Raw genomic sequence first — 15,728 nt, forward strand, 5'->3', positions numbered from 1 at the left:
ACACACTAATATTTTATATATATATATATATATATATATATATATATATATATATATATATATATATGAATGACCAACCTCCTGCGGTAGCTCTGCTCTGAGGGACTTATATAACAAACAGCGAGCTGTAGCCTGTCAGTCAGCCTGTTAGAATATCGCCTACATCAGAACAACTAGCATGATATTATAAACAAACTGCTAGTCAATGCTAGCTACCTGCGTTCAGTCGCATAGGTCTGTGTGAGCAGCTCTCAGTCCTGTTTTGCTCCTGTTTCTCTTTACTTCTCAAACTTAGCTAGCTGGTCAGGAGAAAAAAAAAAAGGAAAGGAAAGGGGAAATCCCATCCTTCATAGACTACCGGCAAAAACGAGAGAGTCGCGAGACTCCGGTCATACTGTACCTCCAAAAACAACTGCTGTTTTAGTTAGCATTCACCGGTTTTGACTTCATTTCTACAACGTATTAGCAGCTTGAGCTAAGCGGCGGCGCTAACAATACATCCACAGAGAGACGCAATCCGCCTCTCAGTACACACACCCCTTCAGCAGGCCAATCCCACTGCATACAGGGGAACTGAAACAACAAGGTCCAGCTGAAACCGCATACTACCGTACTAAATAGTATGTCGAGTCCTTACACAGCGTACTATTTTGACATACTCTTTAGTACGGCAGGATGCGGTTTCGGATGTTGCCACGTACGAGCACAGCGGCGCTCATCAGTGTCCGAGAAATTGTTCCTTTTGTAATCTCACAGATCATATCTGAGTAATATCCATGGCCCATACATAACTCAGCTCGTCCACACGAATAGGAGCCTTTCAACACATGTTAATCTTCATAAAATGCTCATTCATTAATCCATTATTTATCGATCCGCATTTTAAATTCTACTGAAATACTCTAGTTCCGTCTTTTGAGTGATTTTAAAAAGTTGCTATTGGACAGATTTAACCCAACGATCCATTGATTTGCTCACCTTTCTAAATGTTAATTATGGGGATGAGTGCTCACTGCGTCAATTAGCTCCATGGAGTTATTCTTGCACCTAGCAGACAGGGGCGATTCTAGCATCTGATCTTTGGGGGTGCTTAGCCCCCAGAGCTGACAGAGGCACCTGGCTTGAACGACAGTGTTTCCACGTTTATTCCGCATTTAGACTAGACTTAACTAGACAAGAAGACTAGACTAGACAAGACTAGACTTATGCAATGTTTTAACAGAAGCTGACCCAATAAACTATGATATCTACACATTTACAACCACTGACACAGATATTTACGTTATATTTTTAACTAAACAAGACCTACTACTGCATTTGTAATGTTGGAGCTATTCATTTAGAACAGTGGTAATTGTTAATTAATGTGTTATTGTGTATTGTGTAATAATAGTGTGTATTATTATGATTTTACATTAGTTTACATTAGTTTATATTTTTTTGTTATATTTGTTATATTTTGGTAGCGTTCTTTTGAAAATGTAGGCTATATCCAAACCACACTCACTGTCCCCCCAGACAATGACCAGGGTTTGGATTTGTGAATGATAAGCAAACGTAAACGCTATGTTACATTAAATAAAATTGACTAACACACGGTGGTCTAGCACCGTAGCACTTGTACAGCTCTGCACAAAAGTATCTCGATATCATATCGAGATACTTTTGATGATCGATGATAAATGTCATTTTTATCATTCTGTTCATAGACCAGGGAACATCAATATTGCATTGTGCATATTATTGTGTTGTGTTTAACAATTGTAACTCCAGTCCGTACCTTCACATCTCGCTATGCCAGTAATACTCAGGTGCTACTTCGAGTTCCTCATCAGCGTGGAATCCAGTTTAAAAAAACACCATGTCGTAGCAAGCACTCGCGCGGACAGGCAACCCAATCAGAGGGGACGCGAGGAGGAGAGGGATTTTACTGCTCATAGAACTATCACGTAACAGGTGAATTCAAGAACACACACACGCCCGCGCACACATTCATTGTGCAGTGCGCAAGGGCACTTATTTCTGAAAGTTACGTCCAAAAGCAGTGTTTTTGAGGGTGCTGAGCTAGGGGGTGCTGAGCTCGTTTTTGGGGGTGCTTGAGCACCCCCAAAAATAGGCTAAACACGCCCCTGCTAGCAGAGGTGACGAAGTACATTTACTTGAGTACTGTACTTTACTTGAGTATTATTATTATTATTATTATTATTATTATTATGGGAAACTTATGACTTTAACTTCACTATATTTGAAAGGCAAATGTGGTGTAAGTGGTTAGTACAGTTACCTCACAGCAAGAAGGTTCTGGGTTCATGGCCGGAGGGGGCCTTTCTGTGTGGAGTCTGCATGGGTTTCCTCCGGGTGCTCCGGTTTCCCCCAAAGACATGCGGTTAGGTTAATATGGGACGGCCTTGGACTGAGGTGCCCTTGAGCGAAGCACCTAACTCCCAACTGCTCCCCGGGCGCTGCTAGCATGGTTGCCCATTGCTCTGGGTGTGTGTGTTCACCAGGGGCGTGTTTAGCCTATTTTTGGGGGTGCTCAAGCTCAGCACCCCCTAGCTCAGCACCCTCAAAAACACTGCTTTTGGACGTAATTTTCAGAAATAAGTGCCCTTGCGCACTGCGCAATGAATGTGTGCACGGGCGTGTGTGTGTTCTTGAATTCACCTGTTACGTGATAGTTCTATGAGCAGTAAAATCCCTCTCCTCCTTGCGTCCCCTCTGATTGGGTTGCCTGTCCGCGCGAGTGCTTGCTACGACATGGTGTTTTTTTTAACTGGATTCCACGCTGATGAGGAACTCGAAGTAGCACCTGAGTATTACTGGCATAGCGAGATGTGAAGGTACGGACTGGAGTTACAATTGTTAAACACAACACAATAATATGCATAATGCAATATTGATGTTCCCTGGTCTATGAACAGAATGATAAAAATGACATTTATCATCGATCATCAAAAGTATCTCGATATGATATCGAGATACTTTTGTGCAGAGCTGTACAAGTGCTACGGTGCTAGACCACCGTGTGTTAGTCAATTTTATTTAATGTAACATAGCGTTTACGTTTGCTTATCATTCACAAATCCAAACCCTGGTCATTGTCTGGGGGGACAGTGAGTGTGGTTTGGATATAGCCTACATTTTCAAAAGAACACTACCAAAATATAACAGATATAACAAAAAATATAAACTAATGTAAACTAATGTAAAATCATAATAATACACACTATTATTACACAATACACAATAACACATTAATTAACAATTACCACTGTTCTAAATGAATAGCTCCAACATTACAAATGCAGTAGGTCTTGTTTAGTTAAAAATATAACGTAAATATCTGTGTCAGTGGTTGTAAATGTGTAGATATCATAGTTTATTGGGTCAGCTTCTGTTAAAACATTGCATAAGTCTAGTCTTGTCTAGTCTAGTCTTCTTGTCTAGTTAAGTCTAGTCTAAATGCGGAATAAACGTGGAAACACTGTCGTTCAAGCCAGGTGCCTCTGTCAGCTCTGGGGGCTAAGCACCCCCAAAGATCAGATACTAGAATCGCCCCTGGTGTTCACTGCTTCAGATGGGTTAAAATTTCACAAATGTGTGATGAATAAAGTTTTTCTTTATTCATTTATTCTTTATTTTACTCCACTACATTTTTATCAAGGTCCTCGTTACTCGTTACTATGAAGCAGATTTGAAAGTAGATGCTTTTTTTCTTTTTTCTAAAACGTGATTGTTTTTTTCGCAAGTGACACTGAGAGCCTATCAGTAATCACTAGGGTCATGTCACATCCATAGACTGTATAAAATCAAGTTCAGTGATTTCTCAGCAGTATTATTTGAACACGATCAGTTAATGGCAGAATGAAAGGAGGGTTTTTTTTCTGGGGAATCCACACACCCGGAACACTGGACCAGCTCTATACCCTTCATAAGGTGCTCGAGGGTTCATGGGAGTTTGCCCAACCAGTCCACATGTGTTTTGTGGATCTGGAGAAGGCATTCGACCGTGTCCCTCGTGGTATTCTGTGGGGGGTGCTTTGGGAGTATGGGGTTCGGGGCTCTTTGCTAAGGGCTGTCCAGTCCCTGTACGAACGGAGCAGGAGTCTGGTTCGCATTGCCGGCAGTAAGTCAGACCTGTTCCCAGTGCATGTTGGACTCCGGCAGGGCTGCCCTTTGTCACCGGTTAAGTTCATAATTTTTATGGACAGAATTTCTAGGCGCAGCCAGGGGCCGGAGGGAATCCTGTTTGGGAACCACAGGATTTCATCTCTGCTTTTTGCGGATGATGTTGTCCTCTTGGCTTCTTCAAACCAGGACCTTCAGCATGGACTGGAGCGGTTTGCAGTCGAGTATTAAGAGGCTGGGATGAGAATCAGCACCTTCAAGTCCGAGGCCATGGTTCTCGACCAGAAAAGGGTGGCTTGCCCTCTCCAGGTTGGTGGAGAAATCCTGCCTCAAGTGGAGGAGTTTAAGTATCTTGGGATCTTGTTCACGAGTGAGGGAAGGATGGAGCGTGAGATTGACAGGCGAATCGGTGCAGCCTCTGCAGTGATGCGGTCGCTTTATCGGTCCATCATGGTGAAGAAGGAGCTGAGCCAAAAGGCGAAGCTCTCGATTTACCGGTCGATCTACGTTCCGACTCTCACCTATGGTCATGAGCTTTGGGTAATAACCGAAAGAACAAGATCGCGGATACAAGCGGCCGAAATGAGTTTCCTTCGCAGGGTAGCTGAGCGCTCGCTTAGAGATAGGGTGAGAAGCACAGTCACTCAGGAGGAGTTCGGAGTAGAGCCGCTGCTCCTCCACATCGAGAGGAATCAGCTGAGGTGGCTGGGGATTCTTTTTCGGATGCCTCCTGGATGGCTCCCTGGGGAGGTGTTCCAGGCATGTCCCCCCAGGAGGAGGCCCCGAGGAAGACCCAGGACACGCTGGAGGGACTATGTCTCTCGGCTGGCCTGGGAACGCCTCGGTGTTCTTCCCGAGGAGCTGGCCGAGGTGTCTGGGGAGAGGGAAGTTTGGGCTTCCATGCTCAGACTGCTGCCTCTGCGACCCGGCCCCGGATAAGCAGATGAAGACGAGACGAGACAAGACAATCCACACACCCATGGCCATACCTAGAACCCATGTTTCAGTTTTCTGAAAGGATTAAAGAATTGTTTCGTTTTAAATGTTTGCTTTGTTTGCCAAAAATGAACCACATCACGGCCTACAAAAACTCGCCATCCAACCTGCAGAAGCATATTGAGTTATATAAATGTTTTATTCCAAGAGAAAGCTTGGAATGAAGTTGTCTGTGCTTTTAGAGCTAGCAATAACATTGCAATAGCTATGCAGTCTGGTTAGTCAAATGACTTTCTATGGATTTGCCCACCAAGTTGCCGTAGCCTTGTCCACGGCTAATGCTAACACATAGCTAGTTAACTTGGACACTGTTAGTTAGCATGTAAAAACAGAGTTATGCTAACATGAATAATGTTAACTTCTCCGAAGTCCTTTTAGAAATATGTTTTAGCATAATCTTGCCAAATAAACAGAATGTAGAAATCTTTCTTTTCTAGTAACGTTAGCTACCCAATATGACTTCGAGTTTGAAAAGAATTTGCTAACATGTCAGGTGGAGCTTCACTGACTAGCTAGCTTAACATTAAATCACCATGATAGCACAGCATGTGTTCATTTAGTGAATTCACATTTCTGTCTTTGGTAACAGCATTAGGTACTGTAAGCATTGTGGCAATAATACAACGATGCATTAACAGAAAATGTACTTTTAATACTTACAGTTGGGCAAAAAAGTATTTAGTCAGTCACCAATTGTGCAAGTTCTCCCACTTAAAAAGATGAGAGAGGCCTGTAATTTTCATCATAGGTATACCTCAACTATGAGAGACAAAATGAGAAAAAAAATCCAGAAAATCGCATTGTCTGATTTTTAAAGAATTTATTTGCAAATTATGGTGGAAAATAAGTATTTGGTCAATAACAAAAGTTCATCTGAATACTTTGTTATATACCCTTTGTTGGCAATGACAGAGGTCAAACGTTTTCTGTAAGTCTTCACAAGGTTTTCACACACTGTTGCTGGTATTTTGGCCCATTCCTCCATGCAGATCTCCTCTAGAGCAGTGATGTTTTGGGGCTGTCGCTGGGCAACACAGACTTTCAACTCCCTCCAAAGATTTTCTATGGGGTTGAGATCTGGAGACTGGCTAGGCCACTCCAGGACCTTGAAATGCTTCTTACAAAGTCACTCCTTCGTTGCCCGGGCGGTGTGTTTGGGATCATTGTCATGCTGAAAGACCCAGCCACGTTTCATCTTCAATGCCCTTGCTGATGGAAGGAGGTTTTCACTCAAAATCTCATGATACATGGCCCCATTCATTCTTTCCTTTACACGGATCAGTCGTCCTGGTCCCTTTGCAGAAAAACAGCCCCAAAGCATGATGTTTCTACCCCCATGCTTCACAGTAGGTATGGTGTTCTTTGGATGCAACTCAGCATTCTTTCTCCTCCAAACATGACAAGTTGAGTTTTTACCAAAAAGTTCTATTTTGGTTTCATCTGACCATATGACATTTTCCCAATCCTCTTCTGGATCATCCAAATGCTCTCTAGCAAACTTCAGACGGGCCTGGACATGTACTGGCTTAAGCAGGGGGACACATCTGGCACTGCAGGATTTGAATCCCTGGCGGCGTAGTGTGTTACTGATGGTAGCCTTTGTTACTTTGGTCCCAGCTCTCTGCAGGTCATTCACTAGGTCCCCCCGTGTGGTTCTGGGATTTTTGCTCACCGTTCTTGTGATCATTTTGACCCCATGGGGTGAGATCTTGCGTGGAGCCCCAGATCGAGGGAGATTATCAGTGGTCTTGTATGTCTTCCATTTTCTAATAATTGCTCCCACAGTTGATTTCTTCACACCAAGCTGCTTACCTATTGCAGATTCAGTCTTCCCAGCCTGGTGCAGGTCTACAGTTTTGTTTCTGGTGTCCTTTGACAGCTCTTTGGTCTTGGCCATAGTGGAGTTTGGAGTGTGACTGTTTGAGGTTGTGGACAGGTGTCTTTTATACTGATAACGAGTTCAAACAGGTGCCATTAATACAGGTAACGAGTGGAGGACAGAGGAGCCTCTTAAAGAAGAAGTTACAGGTCTGTGAGAGCCAGAAATCTTGCTTGTTTGTAGGTGACCAAATACTTATTTTACCAAGGAATTTACCAATTAATTCATTAAAAATCTTACAATGTGATTTCCTGGATTCTTTCCCCCCATTCTGTCTCTCATAGTTGAAGTGTACCTATGATGAAAATTACAGGCCTCTCTCATCTTTTTAAGTGGGAGAACTTGCACAATTGGTGGCTGACTAAATACTGTTTTGCCCCACTGTAAGTATTTTTAAAAGCAAGTACATCCGTACTTTAACTTAAGTAAAAAATTGACTGTACAACTTTTTCACTTGTATCAGAGTAACATTTGACCAGTGGGATCTGGACTTTGACTTGAATAATGAAGTTGGGTACTTTGTCCACCTTTGGCACCTAGTGATAATAAAAGAAGGGAACTGCAACATGTGCAAATAGAAACCGATTGGGACAGGGATCACGCTGCCCCATCACTCCTGTGAATGTGGAAGTAAAGCAGCCGACAGGATCGCTTCGATAGGGTTGTCAGGATTGTGCTTTTACACCAAATTCAGCTAGTTTAAACTACTCAGACACTGCCAAAATATTGTTTTATAGCAAATAATTTGTATGAAAGGGGATATGCTCACACTTTTCAATTATTTTATATTATTCCCTATGATGCTTTTGTGAAGTTCACATTTTTGTTTTTTAAATGACTTGGTCCTTTTTTCCTCATGCCATTTTAGCATGGTATGAAAATCCTCTAGGATAAGATAGGCTAATGTTGCAACTATACTTTTAAATATTAAACATGTAAATAGCTTCACTCTGATTGGCTAAACTCTTTAAACAAAATATTGTCATCTACACCCAGGGAATTGTTTTGCTATGGTCTTTTTGTGATATAATGATGAGTTTATGATAACATCCGGGAGCTTATATACATACAACATGAAACAAATATTCCCAAAACATCCATCCATCCATCCATCCATCCATCCATCCATTATCTGTAGCCGCTTATCCTGCACAGGGTTGCAGGCAAGCTGGAGCCTATCCCAGCTGACTATGGGTGAGAGGCGGGGTACACTCTGGACAAGTCACCAGGTCATCGCAGGGCTAGCACATATAAAGACAAACAACCATTCAAACTCACACCTACAGTCAATTTAGAGCCACCAGTTAGCCTAACCTGCATGTCTTTGGACTGTGGGGGAAACCCACGTAGACACGGGGAGAACATGCAAACTCCACACAAAAAGGTCCTCGTCGGCCACTGGGCTCTAACCCAGGACCTTCTTGTTGTGAGGCGACAGTGCTAACCACTACACCACTGTGCCACCCCATTCCCAAAACAATATACGTACACATAATATTTACAAAGCTTGTGTGCCCTATCACATCCATAACATCAGATAAGCAACCCTGACAAAATCTAAAAACCATAACACGTTTCTTATTACTCCAATCCTCCCCATATTATGGTCAATTCAGATAATATAGCCTAGCACACACTGTATATCAAACAACATGTTTTATCTCAATTTAGCATCATAAAAAGAATGTTAATGTTAGATGACTGGCTAATGTAATCTGAGGGCTTTGACTGGTCATACAAGCAGACTAAGGTTTGTTCCAAAAGGAGAAATCTATGACTATATCCAATACAGCATTTAATGTTTGAAATTTTGAACATTTTACTTATGGTTTACGAATTTGTGGTTGATTCCAACAGAGTTGGCATGGTTCTGTCTTCTTGATTCAGATTGCTGTGGGTGGTCTGATGTGGGGTGGTACCATAAAAAAATGAGAGGAGATTCCATGTAAGAAGCATGCACTTTAGTAACTGGCTTGTTCTCTCCACCTATGGTTTCTATGGTCATTACAGTCTGAGAAGGTAACAGTCCACTTTGAAAGACCCAGCATGTCCCCAAGTCACTTTGACATACCTTATTTCAAAATCAACAAGAAAAATGTCATGTCCCCTTTAAATCTATATGTGTCTGTCAAAAACCACTCAAAACAAGTTGCTATACTGTATGCTATATGGCTGTTGACTCTCAACTGCCTATTAAAATTAACTAACAACAGCCACAGCAGCAACACAGCTGCATATCAGAAAGATGTTGCACAATATATGTAAAGCTCTGGAAAAAATTAAGAGACCATGTCAATATTTTCTTAAATCAGCATATATACAGTGCAATGCAATAATGAGTACACCCTCTTTGAAAAGTAACATTTCACACAATATGACAAGGAACACAAAGATATATTTCCAAAATGTTCCCAGACTAAGTTAAACACAGGTTCTGTTGAGCTTTTGAACTCAAAACAAAGGCTAATAATATAACTTAAATGATTTTTATTTCAGTTTTAGTGAAATTTGTGTGGTGCAGAAATGAGTACACCCCACTGAAGGGCTCTGAGTAAAGCAACTTTTTAGGCTACCAATGTGGACCTGAACAAACAGTTAACCACAGGTGAGTCTAATTAGTCATTACACAGGTGTTAATTAGGCAGTTGGCTACAAAAGGCTGTTACCTAAAGCAAACCACCCTTTCCCATTTCCTGCTGTCAGCAATGGCACCTCATGGCCAGGAAATGTCTCTGGATCTGAGAAAGCGGATTATTGCTTTACACAAGAGAGGTGAGGGCTACAAGATGATCAGTAAAGCCTTACTTATCAGTAAGAACACGGTTGCAAAAGTGATCCAAAAATTCAAGACAGATGTAACTGCAGCCAAAGTACAGAGACATACAGGCCGGCCAAGAAAATTAACACCCAGGCAGGAGCGGCTTGTAATGAGAAAAGTTGAGGAAAATCGGCATGCAAGTGCACAACAGGTATCTAAGGAAGTAGAGACTGAAATTGGAGTGAATGTGTCATGTGACACAATATGCCGTACAGTGCAACGGAATGGCATGCATGGGTGTCGTCCCCGAAGGAAGCCTCTCCTAAAGCCCAGTCACAAAAAAGCCCGTCTAGAGTTCGCCAGGGCACATGCTGAAAAGGATGAAGGCTACTGGGACTCTATACTCTGGAGTGATGAGACCAAAATCAATCTTTTTGGAACTGATGGCTTCAAAACAGTCTGGCGTCGCAAGGGTGAGGAGTACAAGGAAAAATGCATGGTGCCCACAGTGAAACATGGAGGGGGTAGTGTTCTTATGTGGGGTTGCATGAGTGCTGCGGGTGTTGGAGAACTGCATTTCATTGATGGCATCATGAATTCTCAAATGTACTGCTCTATACTGAAAGCTAAGATGCTTCCATCACTTCGGGCCGTTGGTCGTCGTGCCATTTTTCAACATGACAATGACCCAAAACACACATCTAAGGCCACTGCTGACTTTCTGAAGAGGAACAGGGTGAGAGTGATTCCATGGCCAAGTATGTCACCTGATCTGAACCCTATAGAGCATCTTTGGGGAATACTGAAGAGGCAGGTTGAGCATCACTCTCCATCCAACATCCAGGCTCTGAAAGATGTCATCCTTGAAGAATGGAAAAAGATTGATGTAGCCAAATGTTGTCAACTTGTGCACTCCATGCCAAGGAGATTTGGGGCTGTCATTGCAAATAATGGAGGCCATACAAAGTACTAAATGTACTGGATGTAATTGAGTTTGTTGTGGGGTGTACTCACTTTTGCTCCACCCCACTTTCACGGAAACAGAAAAATATGTAATTTAAGGCATCTTTTCACCTTTCTGCTTGAGTTATAATGTAAGAACATAGTGCAATAAACATCATCAAGGAACTGTTTGGGACATATTGTTTGTGTTCATTTTAATACTGTGAAAAATGTCGTTTTTCAGGGGGGGTGTACTCATTATTGCATTGCACTATATATATATATATATATATATATATATATATATATATATATATATATATATATATTTCATTCCAGTGTCTGTGCTGGAATTTCCAACACAAGCACACCTCATTTTACTTAATGAGGTACTGATTAGGTGATCACCTGAACCAAATCTTATTTGGAAAAATATATATATAAAAAAAAAAAAACACTGCTGTGGTCATCACTATCCTCTTGCAATAGGACCAATTTGGATGGCAAAAACAGTGCTAGTAGTACCTTAAATTTAATTGAAATACAAAAATATCTATTCATGCAAAAAGAGTTAAAAAGAAAAGTTTTGAGTGAGAAAAAGAATGGTTTAATTCTGGCTTTACTGGCAGAGGGATACAGTGAGCGTCAGGTTGCTTCCATCCTCAAAATTTAAAAGTTAACAAAGCTACAGACTGGCAGAGGATGAAAATGAATCCCCACTAACCAGGAGGATTGTCAACTCCTTTGAATGTCACTCAAAAACCATAGGATGACATCAAGTGACCTTCAAAAAGAATGGCAAATGGCAGCTGGGATTAAGTGCACGACAAGGATGGTTTGAAACAGGCTCCTCCGGGCAGAGTTGAGGTTATGTAAAGCTAGACTTCATATAAAAGCCCTTCATCAATGAGAAGCAAAGAAGAGCCAAGTTGAGGTTTGCTAAAGACCATAAGGATTGGACCGTAGAGGACTGGAGTAAGGTCATCCTCTCTGATGAGTCCAATTTTCAGCTTTTCTCATCACCTGGTCATCTAATGGTTCGACAAAGACCTGGAGAGGCTTACAAGCCACAGTGTCTCGCACCCATTGTGAAATTTAGTGGAGGATCAGTGGTGATTTGGGGGGTGCTTCAATAAAGCTGGAATGGGGCAGATTTTTGTTTGTGAAGGACACATGAATCAAGCCATGTACAAGGTTATCCTGGAAGAAAATTTGCTTCCTTCTGCTCTGAAAATGTTCCCTCACTCTGAGGATTGAGTTTTCCAGCAGAACAATTCTCCATACCACACAGCCAGGTCATTCAAGGTGTGGATGGAGGACCACAAGATCAAGACCCTGTCATGGCCAGCCCAATCACCAGACCTTGAACTCCATTGAAAACCTCTGGAATGTGATCAAGAAAAAGATGGATGGCCATAAGCATCCATCAAACAAAGCTGAGCTGATTGAATTTTTGCACCAGGAGTGGCATAAAGTCACCCAAGAGCAATGTGGACTGATGGAGAGCATGCTAAGACACATGAAAGCTATGATTAAATGTCAGGGTTGTTACACCAAATATTGATTTCTGAACTCATCTTCTGTTCAAACATCAGTTTTGTGTTGTTTATAATTGAACACAATCTTGATTTCTATGCATTATTCAAGGTCTAAAACACTTCATATTTTCTGTTATTTTGACCAGTTATCATTTTCTGCAATTAAGTATTCTAAGTGACAATATTTGTATGTGGAATTTGGGAGAAATGTTATCAGCAGTTTATGGAATAAAACAAAAATGTTCATGTTCCTCAAATACATACCTATAAATAGTAAAACCAGAGAAACTGATCATTTTGCAGTGGTCTCTTAATTTTTTTTTCCAGAGCTGTATATATAGTATTAAATGCAGGGGTGGCAATAATAGTGGCACATGTGTTTTTCTTGAAAATAATTATGTGTTGATGAGGGATTTGTTTTTCTCTGAATAAATTTATTTCAATTAAAGATTGGATTTTTCTATTTTTTTCATTGTGAGATGAAGCTACTTCACCAAAAGGTGGATTTTTACTAACCCTTTTTTTTTTTTACTAAACTTTACAAGGGATGCCAATAATCCTGGAGGGCACTGTATATTTTATTTTGTTGTGTTCGCTTTTGACTTTGATGTTTGATAGAAGGTGTTAGCCATGGTCTTGTCCTGTCTGTGAGACTACATACTGAAAACATTTGGTTGTAATTCCATATCTATAAAAATAAAAATGCTTTGTTCCTCAAAATCCAATGAATGTGGATAGAATAAAACAGTTATTCCTCTCAATCTCGTCATACATGGCTTATAGCTGATGGGGTGCAGCTGTACAAAACGTCCGACAAAATCATTTCCACTTAGAATATAAACAAACCGGTGAAATGACAGTAGCAATTTGTGAAAAATGCGATAATAATAATAATAATAATAATAATAATAATAATGGCGGCACGGTGGTGAAGTGGTTAGCACTGTCGCCTCACAGCAAGAAGGTCCGGGTTCGAGCCCCATGGCCGGCGAGGGCCTTTCTGTGCAGAGTTTGCATGTTCTCCCCGTGTCCACATGGGTTTCCTCCGGGTGCTCCGGTTTCCCCCACAGCCCAAAGACATGCAGGTTAGGCTAACTGGTGACTCTAAATTGACCGTAGGTGTGAATGTGAGTGTGAATGGTTGTCTGTGTCTATGTGTCAGCCCTGTGATGACCTGGTGACTTGTCCAGGGTGTACCCCGCCTTTCGCCCGTAGTCAGCTGGGATAGGCTCCAGCTTGCCTGCGACCCTGTAGAACAGGATAAAGCGGCTAGATGAGATGAGATAATAAATTCTTGAGAAATAAAAAAAGATACATTCTTACCATCAAATACTTTCATTCCATATTTTGTTGCTTTTTTGTATTTTTGGGGAATTTGTTTTCGAGTAAAGTTTTTATTACATCCTCATTTGGTTCAGTAACATGTTTTGTCATTTTCTTCTTCTTTTTTGGGATTTTTTGGCAATTGGCAAACCAACTTGAAGGTGCATTATTGCCATTGACTGGGCTGGAGTGTGGAACAGGAGATACAGTGCTCAGCATAAATGAGTACACCCCCTTTGAAAAGTAACATTTTAAACAATATCTCAATGAACACAAACAATTTCCAAAATGTTGACAAGACAAAGTTTAATATAACATCTGTTTAACTTATAACGTGAAAGTAAGGTTAATAATATAACTTAGATCAGTGGTTCCCAAACTTTCTCTGCTGGGCCCCCCTTTGGTAGATAAGAAAATTTTTGCGCCCCCCCCAGACAAAAAGAGAAAAAAAAAAGATAAACAGGACACACATACACATATTTTGTTTTCAGACTCCACTGCAGTTTATTAATACAAACCTCAACCTTTTTTGAACAAATAAAAGTAAACTGCCAAACGACAGGTTGCAATATAATTATAGCTGTTTTCAAGCACCTTAACTGTGTAACAGGTTTCTTTTTTTAATATTCAACATTATCAATGCAGTTTTCAAACATTGCCTCTCTGCAAAAATGGGTTTTAAAACATGACCAACTCCCTGAGAAGAAAAAAACAAAAACCTAAAGATTTGTTGTGCAAAAATGACACCTTTAATCCTTGCATCTTTTGAGTGACTGGTGTGGGCCTGCTTCATGCTGCAGATCTTCTCAAATCTGGGTTGCAGTTTTGAGATTGCCACTCTGAGTTCATTTTCAATGTCCAGCTTTGATCTGTATCTTGTCTTGATTGAGGCCACAGCAGAAAAACCTATCTCACATAGGTAGGATGTGGCAAAAGGAAGAAGTATGGCCAGGGCTCTCTTACCTAGCAGTGGGTAATCTTTCTCCACTCCAATCCAAAATGCAGCCAGTGTCTTTGACTGAAACTACAGCCTCATTGTTGAATCAGAGGTGACATCAATGAACTGTTCCTCCTCTGATGTGCTGGAGTCGGCAGGTGGTGTTGCACTGAAGGGGTCACGGATCCAGTCATATTCTTTGGGATCCTGCATCAGGAAATATTTCTGGAAATGGTTCTGAAGGGCAGAGATGTGTGCTTTCATGCATGGGATCACTGTGTTCTGCAGTTTGTTGTCTTCAATGAATGATTTCAGGTTCTCAAATGAGTCCACATTTCCAACCTTCACTCGCTGCAGCCACAGCTCAAGTTTTCTGGTGAATGATGTGATTTTATCTGCCAGATGTGGGAGGTGTGTATTTGTGCCCTGCAACTGCAAATTCACTTCATTGAGTTTCAGAAACATGTCACTGAGGTATGCAAGTTTCATGAGGAACTTGTTACAGTAAAATTTGTAGGCAAGATCATTGCCCTCTTCCTTCAAAAAGATACGGATTTCATCTCGCAGTTCAAAGACCCTGGACAGCACCTTCCCACGTGACAGCCATCGGGACTCGCTGTGAAACAGAACAGCTGTGTGGTTGGAGCCCATTTCCTTGCACAGTGCCGAAAAAATCCGGGCATTGACAGGTCGTGTTTTGATGTAGTTGACGGTAGCAATAACGTCGGTCATTACATCATTCAGCTTGGGACTCAGCTGTTTAGATGCCAGTGGTTCGCGGTGTATCATGCAGTGCGTCCACTGCATATTGGGGGAGACGCGCTTGATGAGCGCTTGCAGCCCTGCCCGTTTCCCAGCCATAGCCTGCGCCCCGTCAGCGCAGATCCCCACACAGTCCTCCCATTTCAGGTTGGCCTCTTTCAAGTAAGAGTCAATGATTTTAAACAGTTCTTCTGCTGTGGCTCTGCCAGTAACTTTTTTGCAGAAAAGCAATTCCTCCCTGATGTCATCTCCATCTATGAATCTGACGTAAGTAATTAATAAACAGTCTTTGTTACTGTCAGTGGCTTCATCCATCTGAAGAGAAAAGCAGCTGTCATGCACTTTGTCATTAAGCTGCTCCTCTATGTCCTTTGACATGTCATAAATGCACCTGCCGATGGTGTTGTTGGACAGAGGAATAGCCCTGCATAGTTGATACCATGTCCATAGCATAGGGAAGTACTA

General features: G+C 41.5%; 1 protein-coding gene across 4 annotated transcripts in view; it reads right to left on the reverse strand.

The window, feature by feature from the left end:
• Positions 1–550, reverse strand: part of LOC132868568 (TLC domain-containing protein 4-B-like) — a 92,386-nt gene extending 91,836 nt beyond the window's left edge. For 2 of the 4 annotated variants that reach the window (XM_060901542.1, XM_060901550.1), the window contains exon 1: positions 217–550. The gene's annotated coding sequence lies outside the window, so the exon portion shown is untranslated. Of the gene's footprint in view, positions 1–78; positions 190–216 lie in introns of those variants that run through there. The other 2 variants (XM_060901543.1, XM_060901545.1) reach the window with 2 other exon arrangements.
• Positions 551–15,728: the final 15,178 nt, after the last annotated feature.

This window comes from Neoarius graeffei, chromosome 20 (assembly GCF_027579695.1).
Source record: "Neoarius graeffei isolate fNeoGra1 chromosome 20, fNeoGra1.pri, whole genome shotgun sequence".
NCBI lineage: Eukaryota > Metazoa > Chordata > Actinopteri > Siluriformes > Ariidae > Neoarius > Neoarius graeffei.